Source organism: Girardinichthys multiradiatus, chromosome 23 (genome assembly GCF_021462225.1).
Source record: "Girardinichthys multiradiatus isolate DD_20200921_A chromosome 23, DD_fGirMul_XY1, whole genome shotgun sequence".
Classification (NCBI taxonomy): domain Eukaryota; kingdom Metazoa; phylum Chordata; class Actinopteri; order Cyprinodontiformes; family Goodeidae; genus Girardinichthys; species Girardinichthys multiradiatus.
The window spans coordinates 16,702,409-16,715,266 of record NC_061815.1 but is presented as its reverse complement, the minus strand read 5'-3'; positions in this window follow the sequence as shown (position 1 = coordinate 16,715,266).

Here is a 12,858-nt window from a genome sequence, read left to right as displayed (position 1 = left end):
ATGTTAACAGGAGGATCCAGCAGAGGTCAATGTGATTAAAAGAGGCTATATAGTGAGGGAATGTAGAGATAGACATTAAATGCAGGTGTGAGGCATTCAGGGGACAAGTGGAGCTGCTGAAACAGAGTGAAAGCAGAGTGCTAATGGAGGGAGACTAATTAACAAGGGAGCTGAACAGAGATACACAGAAACACTAGGGAAAATCTTACAAAGATAACCCAAGGACAAACTAAGAAACTAATTCACAAAGGAAAAAAAACTAAAATGACAACACCCCAGAGAACATAAACATTGGGGAAATGAAGAAAACAAAGGGACAAACGAAACCCAAAAACTTAAACACCTGAGACTGATCCATCCATCCATAACTATCCCTTTTATCCTCTGACTTGAGGTGACAGGAAGTCAGCATTTTATATTATAAAGGACTTTGCAGTCTCTACACAGAAGAACTTCACTTCTGAGTCCTGGCCCATTGAAATGAACTGTAATGACAATGAAGTTTGGTACGCCTTTAGACCTCTTCAGAGAAAAAGTTGATCAGGTTGAATTTAGGATGAAAAGAAATATTTTTAAAGCCCAAACATACCATCTGCTACACCATATTGCCAATGCTTTATTATAAACAATATTTTATCTACCCCTTTAAAATCTCATATTGATCTCCTTTGACTTCTTTGTGGCTGCTTTGTCATCTTTTGATCTCTCATACTTTGTAATGGATTCAACACTACCATACAGTAATTCTCAACCAAGTAGTGTCTAATTTCTTGTCATCTTTCTTTTAGGTTCACTCCAAACAATTGATACAGTTTGTGAAGAAAACTGAGAAAACAACATCACTAATCATCTATGTGCAGGGTTGCACTGGAGCTTAATTAATTAATTAATTACCCCTGTTGAAACACAATGGTGCACTAACACTGATGATGGTCTGCTTGCTTGCAAAGTACTGTAGGAAAGGATGCCACTATTTGTAAAGCTACTCTCTGTGCATGTTGCTCAACTGCCAGTGGAGAAGCAGATGGGGAGCATCTGGGGGGAGCTCTGAAGTTCTGTGGCAGAAGTTGATTTATGCTTACCGTGTAAAATAATAAATAAATCTTGTAAATAATAACAAAAACTATGATTTAATAGAGGTGAAAAGGGAGGAAGTGGGTGTGAGGATTTAGCATGTAAATGTGCTGAACTGAGGTGCTTACATACTATGACGTGGTGTATAACTGAGAGTGGTTTAGGCCTGGTTGTTCTACAAAAGTGTCAATTGTTTTACAATTACACAATGTGAAAATAATTAATACCTCTGCAAAAATGCTGTCTGTAAAGAGTAAACACTTAAATTTAAAAGTGCATAAGCACAGCCACCGTGACCCTCAAGTCGAGGTTTGGAGGACATTATGCATGTGCAGGCTTGAAATGAAGACCCAGTTTGCTACATTTTCCACACTGCAATGAAGATCACCACTGAGATTTTTTTTGATGTCAACTCCAAGGTTTGTCTAAGACTCCCTTTGGTTGGCTAAATATGTATATATAAATGCTTTTTCTCCTTAGACACAAGTCTCACTGACATCAGGAAAAATGAAAAACTATTTGCAGCTTAGAAAGGATGCACATGTAAGTCAGCAAAAACAAAGAACTGTTGAATAACTTTAACTAAGAAATTAGAGGAGACATACTGCACATACAAAGAGTATTATATACATATAATCAGCGCAAGAGGAAAATGAAATTTCTTTGATTAATAGAGTGACTTCCTATTTGTCATTGCTGGGTAGTCTAGGACACAAACTCCTTGCAGGTGCCTGTGTGGTGTGACAGTGATACATGAATTCATGCCAGGACTCAGGATAAGCTAAAGATATATATATATTTGTGCTTTGCTGGTTTTATGATGACACATGGCTGTAAACACCAACAGACGCTTTAAGGATTTGAAAGTAATCACATCATCATTGTTGATAAAGGTGTGTGACATTTGCTGAAGTTCCTCTCCCCTCGAGCTTGATGAGGCAAACGGGGTGCACACAAAGTTCCCACTGATCTTTAATCAATTTATCGTGCAATAAGCTGCAGACGTAGGTGGAGGCTGGTGCTGCATTAATATTCAGTTTCATTTCACTTCAAAAGGGCTTTTTAATGTCTGACATATTTACCTTTGAAAATGGAAGTCTTTGAATGATTCCTTCATTGGGATTTCTCTCGAATTATGCAAAGGAATACTGAGCAGGGGCGCTAGAGTTAAAAGTGAGCTTTTGTTTGATTACTCTTGATTCAGTTTTAATTTGATATAGAAGGGAAAGATTAATAAAAACCCAAATAGAACATACTCTTTACCATTTCAGCAGAATAGATTTTTTTTTCAACTTTTATGTTTGGTGCACAGTGCACAGAGAACAAAGTAGTGGCTGAAAAAGGAAACCATTAACATTCAATGCAGCAAAGATGTGTAGCTTCAAATAATGTTTCAAAACTTACAAAGAGACAGAACATAACAAGCTTGAAGCTTTTCAGCTTTTTAATTTTCATTGTGAATTAAAAACTAATTCAGTTTCTTAAATTGGTTACTTGTCAGTGTTTTGAGATTGCCTTGTATGTTTTTGCCATAAAAAAAGAACATGACATATTTTTACTTTAATTCCACTGGCAGATTGCTGCAAAGACTGCTGGCAATTGATTGCAGAACTATGAGCAGGGTTTAATCCATGTATTCTGCATAAATCATACACTAACCTTGAGGACTGCCCGAGCCAGACATTTTATCTCTATTAAATCTGTAAATTATAATTAACATCGTTGGCGAGTCCTGTTTCAGTCACTACGGCCATATGCTCATCTCCCTCAGCTTCCCAGCAGCTGAATCGGTGGTTGCCTATTTCAACCAGATAACGCAATATGACAGTATTTGGGAAAGTCTGCTGTGTTCTCTTAATACCACTGTGAGTGCCAAAGCTTTCTCTTATGAACCGGATGGGAGGCACAGTAGGTGGCACTGTTGCACTTCTACAGTTTTCATGCAGGCTTTCCTGGCCTTTGCCCAGGCCCAGAATTGATTAATTAGCTTAAAAAATGTCGTGCAGATTTTGGTGCATTGGCTCTTGTTCATGTTGGCTTTCCACCTCTGGCTGCAGACAGATTAACAGATAAATGGATCACCATAGAGTACTCCAATGTTGCAACTGGAATCAATATCTGTTGTCCAGTAATAGCATGAGAGGAGAGACAATAATTTCTCATTCTTTTAGTACAAACCACACCGCCTTCAAACATAAGGATATGACTTATTGTCTTATTTTGAGCTAAAGTACACTACAATCACACCCAGAAAAATGTACAATTCATTATGAATAAGTCTTTAATAATTCACACATCAAGTGATGGAAAAAAACAACTTTCAAGCTTTTCCAAATTGCTAGTGGTTGCAAAGCACACTGTTAATTTCAATGAAAATTAATTTCCTTTCATTTTAATTTTGTAAGGTCAGCTAACTCTGAATAGCTAAAGTGAGAGTCCACCATTATCATTAAATGTGTCTTGATTGGGATTGGCCTCGAATGAGCAGTTTGTGTGCTCGAAATAGAACAGGAACTTATGGGTCCAAGCCTTCGGGGAAAATGATAAGGAAATCGCCTCTTTTTTTAATGAATCAATTGTGTTGCCAGCCAAAGAAATTAATTACATACATAAAATACCTAAATATCGCCTATTGAAAAGACAAAGAAGCTAAACACTTGGCAATCAGCTGAGACAGATGGACACTTCATTTGTCATATAAATGAAATTGCGAATAAAACATAATTAATTAGGAAGAACAATAAAAGCAGTTGTTTGAAGGATGTATTGAAGGGTAAAGGCACAAGCAAGTGATCAAAAGCTTGAGAGCAGAGAAGAACTTTGGTCTTTTCAGATCAGATGAAAATATTTAAATGACAGTGGATAAGAACTCTTCGTGCACTTGTTTGGAAGACATCTAGGCAGTTAGTTAGTTTCTTGCAAAACTATTCCTACCCCTTGAACTATTTTACATTTGTCAAGTTACATCCACAAATTTCTGTGTATTTCCATCCATCCATCCATCCATCCATTCATCCCCGCTTATCCTTGCAGGATCACAGGCGGGCTGGTGCCCGCACGACACGGTAAGGGCAACGTAAAGAGATCAATTGACAAAATAGTCATGTTTTTGGACTGCACCACTGCACCACCTTGCAGCCTACAAAAGCTAAATAGTTTTTCTAACTGTTTTACAAATAAAAATCTGCAAAGCTTGGTGTGCGTGTGGGTGCGGATTGTTGCCCTTGCCCTGGTACCCCTAGGGTCACCAACTGCTTTCAGAAATTACCCATTTAGTAGATGAAAAGTTTGTTAGAGAACATTAGTGAACAGCCTCATGAAGACCAAGGAACAGCACAAGTGATGGATAAAGTTGTGGAGAAGTATAACACAGGGTTAGGGTATAAAACAATATGGTAAACCTTAAACATCCAGCTTAGTTCTCTGATAAATCTATTATCTGAAAATGGCGAGACTAATCTACCAAGACATGGCTGCCCACCTAAACTGACAGGCTGGGCAAGAACGGGAGAGCATTAATCAGAGATGCAGCCAAGAGGCCTATGGTAACTCTTGAAGAGCTGCAGAGATCCCCACCTCAAGTCCAGAGAATCTGTCTGTTAGGACAACTATAAATCAATCACTCCGATAATCTTGCTTTAAGTTCCCATCTGCCATTGCCACAGGTAATCTAGGGAATACTGTAAATGTGAGAAAATCTGCTCTTGTCAGATTGGATAAAAAAATTCACTCTTTGTCCTACATACAAAATGCTTCATGTCTTAAAAGCGATACGTGGCGGAAAACTATGCACATCACCCTAAACGCAATCATCATGTTAATATGGTGGTGGCAGCATCATGCTATGGGGATGCTTGTCTGCAGCTGTAATGGGGAGGTTGGTCAAAGTTGATTGAAAAATGGCTAGAGCTACATATGGGGTAATCCTGGAAAAGAAAACCTGGTTATGGCTGTAGAAAAATTGAGACTGGGGTGGAGATTCACCGCCCAGCAGGACAACAACCCTAAACATGTGCCAGAACAACAATTGAATGTTTGACCAGTCTGACTGAGCTCAAGCTATTTTGCAAAGACGAATGGTCAAAACTGCAGCTACTGGTGGTTCTACAACATACTCAGGAAGGCTTAACACATGTCTATATTTTTATTTGTATACATTTTTGAGAATCTATGTATGGTTTTCCTTCCACTTCATAATTCTGCCCTATTTTGTGGTGGTCTATGTTGGACCATTTTGTTTGCTGAATGTTGGACCATTGGCACGTTGTTGGACACCACCAGGCATTCTGGCATCATTGGCCATTTTGTATCCCAGGACAGTCTGCTACTACAAATCCCAGCAGGAACCGCGGTTGATAGGACGAGGGCGTCGCAACTCTGATGCCACAGTCAACTATATAACAGAGTATGAGACGGCCCACCATGGCTTTTTCAGTTGGGACCGAGACACGGTTACCGGGATCTGAAGCGCATCATTCTGGAGAAGAAAATCCCACGTGGACTTTCATTCATTCTTCCCGTTGGCCAACGAGAAAACTAAGTGAATTAAGCTTACAGGAATAAGAAGGCTTGTAAGTTTTCAACTTTACCGATCGATGACGTGGATTTAACACGTAACCAAACAAAAAACGCGGAGGTTTCAAGGAGACGGAATTGCCACCCTTGTTTTTGTTCCAGTCGACTGTTGACGGTCCGTGATACTGCTTTTCTGTCAAGGAAGCCAGAAGAAAAACGGACCGTTCTACTCTGAGTTATCCGCGGACGCGTGGAAACTCTTCCCCCCTCCTTTCTCTGCCTCTCTGATCCAGAGGAGACACCACCAAGTAATTTCGTTCTTTGTTTTACTTTGTTTCTTTATTAGAAATAGCTTGGGCAGGATAGAGTAGGGTTTTAGGCGATTTAGAATGCAACATTTAATTGAAACTTTGATTGCTGTGGATATCTGAAAGCCGCTGTGCTTTTCAAGCTGTGTGTTTTGCTGTTTTGTTTAACACCTGAGAGTAAGCTCAGGGCACATTTTAATGTTGGACTGTTATAATAACTTCCTGGTGAAAATCAACCATTTTCTTTGTCTTCAACTTCATGTTTATTAGTTGCCGCCAAAAGTTTTTCAACCCTTTGTTTGCGCGGACTCCCCAGCGGTGGAGGATATTTTATGACTTTCAGTAACTGAGCTACACTATGGGAGTGGCCTTCCAGAGCTTCGTTCAACCATATTCCTTTTGTATCTTGCCATAACTGCTGGTTTGATCTCATACACACTTAATGCTGTTCTTTATTCTGTTTAGTTAGATATTTTACCCTTTTTAGTAGGACTTTGCATGCTTGATTAGGTGAAGATTATTGAAGAGGGAGTTGTATCAGGGCTGTTGATTTAATAAATTAATGTAGACAATGAGAAGGTGTTTGTGTTTATTTTGTGCAAGAGTGATTTGTCAGTCAAAATAAGGTTAAAGTTCCCCACGTTTCGGCAGAAACGGTTGATTAAACAGTGACATCTAATAATAGTTATCAACTATTACTGAGAATTTAATAATTGTAATAATCAAGGGATTTGAGCCACCATTACAACACCAGAGGACATCTCCGGGTTCGATTCATAAATGAGGATTTTTGGTTAAGAAATTAATTTTCTCAAACTATGATTTTAATTTTCTGCAGTTTCAGATCATGTTAGAAGCCTTACTCAAAGGTTTACCAAAAGTATCTCTGGTTTTATACATTTGTTTCTTTCCCTCTCTGTCATAGTTTTATGATATAAAGATGTCAAGATTCTGCAACGATCATGGACCACTGAGCTTATCCCTCCTATTCCACGAAGAAAAAATATATTATGACAGACGCTGTGACTGTGTTTTTGCTGCAAAAACCATGCTGTGCATTCTTATGTATAAATCCCTCTTCAAGAGGAACAGCAACACTGGCTTTGTCTACAAATCTTTTAAAAACTCAGTCCTTGAGTTTAATGCTAAATAATTGCTGAAGTGCAATTTACAATTGCAGCACAGGGTGCCCTCCTAACCCAACACTTTGACTTTTAGAAAGCCTCTGTTAGAGAGTCGCACTGTAAAAGGCCATTGCTAATTTAACATCCAGCTCTCTGACCAAGGCAACAAAAAAAAATGTCCCCAAGAAAGAAAAGACAGCTGCTGTTTAACATATCGAATGCAGGCCATGTGTGAATACAATCATAACCATTCTCTTTGAAACCCTTAAAAATGGTAATTAAATTTTCATGGTGTGAATTAGAATCCTAATTTGGAAATGTAAGATCAAAAGAAACTATTTCAATAGCTGGCGAGTGGAAGTAATCCTCTGTGGCCAAGGACAAGAGGCTGCAGTGGTCAGGATATTCCCGGTGGTAACTACACAGCGGAAAGCAAAGAACCGACTGTTTCTGTTTCTTCTTTTGAGTGCCATTAATAAACCATGTACCAATTAAATCATAGCAATAGTTACATTAGAAATGAGTCATGCCCTATTTTTCAATCACGATCTGCACTCCTAAACAGCAGTAATTCTGTGCCCTGTGTGATTGGTTCATGGGTACTGCAACCCTTAAGTTGTGCAATGCATGTTTGACAAGCAGCTTAATGAGCTTCTCACACACATTCAATGCACAAAAAAGGAGCCCTTGTTTCGGGTTAGGATCAGTGCTGTGGGCTGGATGGAAAGGCTGCTGGTTGCTAAATCACTGAAAAATCTTGATTGGGCCTTTTTGCAATTCTAATTAATTACAGCCCAGAGGTTGAGAGATCATAGAGCGACCTACAGCAGAGCACACTTGCAAATACTGACATGAAAAGGAAAATGATATCATTGGATTGGCGTGCACGTATCAGTCAGTCTGCTTGTGAGCAGTTAATTTATCATATACTTCACTGCCACTTTCCTTCAGCTCATTGCCTCAGGTAGACTCAAAGAGTCACAGTTCCTATTTTACAAGAATCAATTCAGACACTGTTGTCAGTTTCTGTCTCTGTGATTTTCTCTGGGTGAAATGGAAAATCCCGATATAATCCGCTGATACATTTTGAGGAACAGACATAAAAACTTGTTTCACGATAACTAAACATTTCAAAGCAGAAATCTCTTCAGAATAATCGAAGATGCTCTGTGTAAAACAGGCCAAAGATACTTGGATTTCAGACCATGGTTGATCTATGTGGACTTTAAAATAATCTGGTTCTGTCTTCCTTACCTGTAAACTTAATACCTTAAGTACACAATACACTGAAGTTTAGATGTTGCCTTTCATTTGCTTTTCTTCTTTCCCTTGTTTATTGTTTCTCATTTTTCATGTTTTGTTCTTTCTTTCTTAAAATTGCAGATAATTTCAGTTTTTATTATTAAACACTTGAGCAACCTGCACAAAAGCATGCCTTATCAACCTATACACAGACTTACTTTTGAGGGGTAATGGTGGAGCAAGTCACTGGGCCACCTGCTGGGATCAGAGCTGGAAAGCTTTTTATTTCTCACTTGTTTTTTACCTTGGAAGCTTTTTTGTTCTTACTTTGATTAACTTTAGGAATCATAAAAGCTCAGTTGGGGCCAGAATAAAAACATAAATGCAGCCTTTTATAACTCTGAATGTATGATGATGTGAAGATGTGAGTTATACCAAATTCCTTCTGCTGAAAAGCATAAATATTTAAATCAGTCAGTCAAAACATTTTGGGATCAGCATTAACCCTTCAGAGTCAACCTAGATAAAAACTCACCGTTAGGATCCTCAGGACACCAAATGGTTCCTGCAGAAAAGTGTTATAAAAATAATGTGATTATTTTTTCATTTGAAAACTTCATTTTTAAATCAGCCTCAACCAAAAGTAGAATTATAAAGTTTTCATTAATCTCCAATATATTTTTTTAGATTTTCTGCCATTTTAGTCAGAATAGTACCCAGTATTTTATAAATTAAAATAAAATAGAATGTATGAACTGCAGAGGGGAATGCTTGGGGAGTTTTGTTTGCGTGTGGTTTATACAGTTTATTTTGTGTTTCGATAATATTTTTATTTCTATGTCATAATGCAACAAAAACACAACAGAGGTGCTCATTTCCGACCCATACCTTAGTTCTACTGCCAGCAAAGGATTCAGTATGTGATTTCATAAACAAATCTTTAAAAATGCTCAATTCCACCTAGCAGCTAATATTGTACAGGTAGTCACAGGTGTCCCCTTATATGTGGGCTAAATTAAAGTATATCCAGGAAATGGCATTTGAATGGTTATCAGTGGGGACCTGGTTGGGTTTGGAGTTCTACCTGCGCAGGGTATGTTAAACCTTTTAACCATAAAGGTGTGATGAGAGGTGTGGTGGCAATTTCTAACCTTGATGGAGATGGAGCAGAAGCACAGCTCAAAACAATGTCGAAAAAGCTCAATAATGCCATCTGCATTCTGACAATGTTGCTCAATCAAATTAAAAGCAATTTTATGGTGATCACAGAGAGGATCTCAAGGTGTAGTGGATATAAGAAGAGAACCTGGTTTGAGAATTTCAGGGAATGAGGGTGATACATTTCTCTCCAAACCCTCAAGCAGGGGTTGAAGCAGTTCCCTGATGAGTGTCAAATGGCCTAGTTTAGAGTCAACTCCTCTACGTCTGAGGCCGGTAAAAGTAGCACTGCTGGTCTCCTGGTCAGGAGTCACTCTCTACCTCAGGTGGAGAAATTCACATACAGGTATCTTGATGTCTTGTTCTGTCCTGTCAAAGAAAGGGCTGAGCCAAAAAGCAAAGCTCATGATTTACTGCTGTGCTGCATTCTGGCACACAAACATTTATACTCACAAGTTATGAATTATGACTGAAAGGAAGAGATCCCAGATACAAGTGGTTGAAATGTGTTTCTTCATAAGGGGCTGGACTCAACCTTGGAGCTAGGGTTGGGAGAACTGTCTTCTGGAGCGAGCTAGAATTAGAGCAACTGCTCCTCCATGTTGACATTAGTCAGTGGGGCTGTTTGGGGCATCTGATCATGATGCTTCATGAGTCCCTCCCTTTGGAGGTTTTTCTGGGACTGGGAGGAGACATCTGGGCAGACCCCTAACTCACAGGAGGAACTACTTATCCCTTCTTTCCTCTCAATAGCAATGGATCCTTCAGAATAAGCTGAAGAGTGTTGCTGGGCAGTGAGATGTCCAGGTTTACCTCCTGGAACTGCAAACCCTGTCACCTGATGTTGGATAACTGGAAGAAAATGGGCAGAATGCTGGGTTATAGATCAAATGTTTTTTTAGGTAGATTGATCTTTTCCAATAACTTAGCAGATGAATAATTACATTTTTATAACTGTGAAACTGTAAAGTTCTCAGATGTTACTGAGAAAGCTTTAGAGAATCTTAGAAATACAATTTGATATTGATTCTTTGCTAGGCTGCCTAGTACAGTATGAACAGAAAGAACACTGATTCATCCTTTTTATCTCTGAATGAGTCATAGGTCAACATAAGTGACTAAATAAACAAGCTGCTATTCTTCAGAAAAAGGTCAAATAAACTGAAAGTTAGTGAAAAAGTAGCCAAGGTTCCCAAATAGATATTTTAAAGTGTTTCACAAATCTTTTTGTGGTATTTTAAGAAAACTCACACATAAGGAACACGTGAAGTTTAAGACCTTTTAGATAGTGTCTTTATAGTTACTGGGTGACCAGATATCAAAAAACCGAATGCCGGACAACAAGGATGCTTATGAGGGACATTGTGGGACACATTACAAGCACTATAATGACATCATAGATTTGAATTTAACAAAAACCTTGCATTACATTCATCAATCTCTACTTTGCCTGTTAGTGCACAACAATGAATTAGCACAAGTTGGAAAAAAACTTTACAAGTTTTTAAAGTTTAACACGGGTAATCTCTGCTGCTGTTAGCTAACTTGTCTGTCTGGCTGTCATTTCTGGGTTGAAGTAAAAAATGAGTCCATGGATCAACAGGCGGATTTTTCAGCTGTGCATTTCTTGTGCGACTCACTTTTACATTGTCTTCACATCATGTTCCCCTCTGTGTGAAATTAAAAAATAACTTTGGCAAACTTCATAAAAATCCCTCAGAGATCACCTTTCACTGGCCTCACCCAGTTATAATCTGTTTTCCACTTTTTTTTGTAGCTGCATTTTCTTTTCCATGACATTCTTTCCATTATATCCTGTATAGTCTACTGATGTAAGCTATACAAGAACATCCTTTTCTTGTTCTGTTTTGTTTTACTAGCATTGTGGCGCACAGATTGGTCATGATGTAGGATGCTGCTGTTGCGTATTTTGATTGACAGCTGATGCAGCTCTATGATGATGACTACAGCTCTGCTTTCTTTACATTTCTGGAAAGCTCCAGTCGGATAGTTTTTTGACCTTGAATTTGACCCAGTCACGTGCTGGAAATTGTTTCTGTTTGAGGGACATTGGGGCAAGAGTGGAAAATTCAGCACAGTCCCGCACAAATCAGGACATCTGGTCATCCTAATAGTTACACTATTTAAATTTACACATTTACAATCAACAGGCACTTCATTAGCTAAACCTTGCTAGTGCTGGGTTGGAAAATCCTTTTGCCTTAAGAACTACTTTGTATGTGGCTTGTATTCAACAAGTTGTCTGAGACAATCTTCAGAGATTTTGGTCCATATTGACATGAAAACATCAAACAGTTCCTGAAGATTTGGCAGCTACACATCCATAATGTCCATACACTCCCATTTTCACCACATCCCAAAGATGCTCTGTTGAAGATTTGGTGACCGTGGAGGCAGCTGGAGTACAGTGAACTCATTGTATGATATAATTTGAGCTTTGTAACATGATGCATTATCTTGCTGGAAGCAACTATTAGAAGATGGGTACACTGCCATCATAAAGGGGTAGACACGGTCAGCAAAAATATTCAGGTAGCCTGTGGTGTTTAAATGATGCTCAACTAATAATAAGGCCTCCAAAGTTTGCCAAGACAACTTAATGTTCAAAAAATCAGATTTTTGGTTAAGGTTAAAGGTCTGAAACACCTAGGGATGAGAAAATCCCGCTAATTAAATTTGCCTAGAACTCATAAGTAAAACATTCTAATTTCTGACAGTTAATATCAATGAGGACTTTAACTCACAGGAATAAACAAATCAACTGAACTTCAGGTAAAGCAAGACACTTTAACATCAAACCAACTGAGGCAAAACCTATAGTTACCAAGAAACAAATTAGTGTGGAAAAGTGCTCTGTCTGCCTTCAACATCATGCCTAAATGCTAGTTTTATTATTTCTTAAATTCTATTTTCATTTTTAATTGCATGCATTGCAAAGCAAACATATTCTTGAACCTTAAAAGTATTCAATCATATGGTTAATGTAATCAGTTTCTACAGTTCAAAGGAAAAAGAACCCATATTCATTGGAAATTTCATTCTTGTGTAAAACTCCAAACAAAAACACTTGTCACTTATCTCCAAATATTTTTGCTACAGCAGCACAAATGTTTCATATGAAAGTTCAGAAGCTTCCTGTAAACTCCACAGCAGAAGTGAACTTAAATTTCTCATTTTCAAAATGTATCCACAATTGTATTTTAAATTTGTGCATCATTAATGATGATCAGGATGTTTTTTATTTTTTATTTTTTTTGTTTATTTTTTACAGCAACCAATATTTTGTTCTGAACAGGGTTTTTTCCTGCTTCATAAACTAAGCCCTTTGGTTTGTAAGTCATAGTTCTTTTTGAACAGTGTTTTACGCTACAGTCAGGTCTCTATCACACGGGCGTCAGTCTGAGGGAGAGCTGAGC